The sequence below is a fragment of the Arachis ipaensis genome, chromosome B8 (genome assembly GCF_059453495.1).
Source record: "Arachis ipaensis isolate K30076 ecotype BB chromosome B8, ASM5945349v1, whole genome shotgun sequence".
NCBI lineage: Eukaryota > Viridiplantae > Streptophyta > Magnoliopsida > Fabales > Fabaceae > Arachis > Arachis ipaensis.
The window spans coordinates 56,580,172-56,583,476 of NC_142443.1; the positions used below are offsets into that span (position 1 = coordinate 56,580,172).

Here is a 3,305-nt window from a genome sequence, read left to right on the forward strand (position 1 = left end):
TTTTAAGAATGAATTCTAGTGTTTCATGAAGCATGTTGAAGCCTGGCTGGCTGTAAAGCCATGTCTAAATTCATTTGGACTGAGGCTTCCAAATCATCATTACAAGAGCAAGCTAGTTGTTGCTAATCAAATTTGTTATTATATGACTGATTTGTATCTTCTAAAGCTTGGCTGGCCATTGGCCATGTCTAGTGTTTTGGACCGGAGCTTTCATTGAAAGCTTGGCTGGCTAGTGAGCCATGTCTAATTCCTGGACTGAGGCTTTAGACTAAGAGTGCAAGATTCCTGGAATTCATATTAAAAATTTTGGAATCCTTATTTTTCTTTTTCACATTAATTTTAAAAAAATCCAAAAAAATTAGAAAATCATAAAATCAAAAATATTCTTGTGTTTCTTGTTTGAGTCTTGAGTCAATTTTAAGTTTAGTGTCAATTGCATGTTTTAAATTTTGCATAAAAATTTTGAAAAATTCATGCATTCATAGTGTTCTTCATGATCTTCAAGTTGTTCTTGGTAAGTCTTCTTGTTTGATCTTGATGTTTTCTTGTTTTGTATCTTTTGTTGTTTTTCATGTGCATTTTTGCATTCATGGTGTCTAAGCATTAAAGATTTCTAAGTTTGGTGTCTTGCATATTTTCTTTGCATAGAAAAATTTTCAAAAATATGTTCTTGATGTTCATCATAATCTTCAAAGTGTTCTTGGTGTTCATCTTGATATTCATAGTGTTCTTGCATGCATTGTGTGTTTTGATTCATAATTTTTATGTTATGAGTCTTTTTCATGTTTTTCTCTTTCATCATTAAAAATTCAAAAATAAAAAAAATATCTTATCTTTTTTTAAAAAAATCTCATCTTTTTAAAATCTTTTTCAAAAATCATATCTTTTCCATTTTTTTTATTTATTTTCGAAAATTTCAAAGATATTTTTCAAAATATTTTCAAAATCTTTTTCTTATTTTATCATATTTTCAAAAATCACATCATCAATTAATGTTTTGATTCAAAAATTTCAAGTTTGTTACTTACATGTTAAGAAAGATTCAAACTTTAAGTCCTAGAATCATATCTTGTGATTTCTTGTGAATCAAGTCATTAATTGTGATTTTAAAAATCAAATCTTTTTCAAAATTAATTTCAATCATATCTCTTCAAAAATATATATTTTTTTATCCTATCTTTTTCAAAATCATATCTTTCTAATCATATCTTTTCATATCATATCTTTTTCAAATATCTTTTCTAACTTCTTATCTTCTTATCTTTTAAAAATTGATTTTCAAAATTTGTTTCAACTAACTAATTAACTTTTTTGTTTGTTTCTTATCTCTTTCAAAACTACCTAACTAACTATCCCTCTCTAATTTTCGAAAATACCTCCCTTTTTTTTAAAAAATTCTTTTTAGTTAATTAATTGTTTAAATTTTAATTTTAATTTTAATTCTCCTTTAATTTTCGAAAATCATCAACTTCTTTTCAAAAATTAATTTTCGAAATTCCCTTTCCCTCATCTCCTTCTATTTATTTATTCATCTACTAACACTTCTCCTCACCCAAAAATTCGAACCCCTTCTTCTCTTCTGAGTTCGAATTCTTCTCTTCTTCATTCTCTTTCTTCTTTTCTTCTACTCACACAAGGGAACCTCTATATTGTGGTAAAAAGGATCCCTATTATTATTTTCTGTTTCCTTCTTTTTCATATGAGCAGAAGCAAGGACAAGAACATTCTTGTTGAAGCAGACCCTGAACCTGAAAGGACTCTGAAGAGGAAACTAAGAGAAGCTAAATTATAACAATCTAGAGACAACCTTACAGAAATTTTCGAAAAGGAAGAGGAGATGGCAACCGATAATAATAATAATAATGCAAGGAAGATGCTTGGTGACTTTACTGCACCAAATTCTAATTTACATGGAAGAAGCATCTCCATCCCTGCCATTGGAGCAAACAATTTTGAGATGAAACCTCAATTAGTTTCTCTGATGCACCAGAACTGTAAGTTTCATGGACTTCTATCTGAAGATCCTTTTCAGTTCTTAACTGAATTCTTACAGATATGTGATACTATTAAGACTAATAGAGTAGATCCTGAAGTCTATAGGCTCATGGTTTTCCCGTTTGCTGTGAGAGACAGAGCTAGAATATGGTTGGATTCTCAACCTAAAGATAGCCTGAACTCTTGGGATAAGCTGGTCACGACTTTCTTAGCCAAGTTCTTTCCTCCTCAAAAGCTCAGTAAGCTTAGAGTGGATGTTCAAACCTTCAAACAGAAAGAAGGTGAATCCCTCTATGAAGCTTGGGAGAGATATAAGCAACTGACCAAAAAGTGTCCTTCTGACATGCTTTCAGAATAGACCATCCTGGATATATTCTATGAAGGTCTGTCTGAATTAGCTAAGATGTCATTGGATACTTCTGCAGGTGGATCCATTCACCTAAAGAAAACGCCTACAGAAGCTCAAGAACTTATTGACATGGTTGCTAACAACCAGTTTATGTACACTTCTGAGAGGAATCCTGTGAGTAATGGGACGCCTCAGAAGAAGGGAGTTCTTGAAATTGATGCTCTGAATGCCATATTGGCTCAGAACAAACTATTGACTCAGCAGGTCAATATGATTTCTCAGAGTCTGAATGGAATACAAGCTGCATCCAACAGTACTCAAGAGGCATCTTCTGAAGAAGAGGCTTATGGTCCTGAGAACCCTGCAATAGCCGAGGTAAATTACATGGGTAAACCCTATGGGAACACCTATAACCCCTCATGGAGAAATCACCCAAATTTCTCATGGAAGGATCAACAAAAGCCTCAACAAGGCTTTAATAATGGTGGAAGAAATAGGTTTAACAATAGTAAACCTTTTCCATCATCCACTCAGCAACAGACAGAGAATTCTGAGCAGAATCCATCTAGCTTAGCAAATTTAGTCTCTGATTTATCTAAGGCCACTCTGAGTTTCATGAATGAAACAAGGTCATCCATTAGAAATTTGGAGGCACAAGTGGGCTAGCTGAGTAAGAAGATCACTGAAACCCCTCCTAGTACTCTCCCAAGCAATATAGAAGAGAATCCAAAGAGAGATTGTAAGGCCATTGATATAACCATCATGGCCGAATCCAAGGAGGAAGGGGAGGACGTGAACCCCAAGGAGGAAGACCTCCTGGGACGTCCAGTGATCAACAAGGAGTTTTCCTTTGAGGAACCAAAGGAATCTGAGGCTCATTTAGAGACCATAGAGATTCCATTGAACCTCCTTATGCCCTTCATGAGCTCTGATGAGTATTCTTCTTCTGAAGAGAATGAGG

General features: G+C 33.6%; 1 non-coding gene across 1 annotated transcript; it reads right to left on the reverse strand.

The window, feature by feature from the left end:
* Window positions 1-2,236: 2,236 nt before the first annotated feature.
* LOC148548196 (small nucleolar RNA R71) lies at window positions 2,237-2,344 on the reverse strand. The gene has a single exon (XR_015897335.1). It is a non-coding gene; the product is annotated as a small nucleolar RNA R71 (small nucleolar RNA).
* Between the last annotated feature and the right edge of the window lie 961 nt (window positions 2,345-3,305).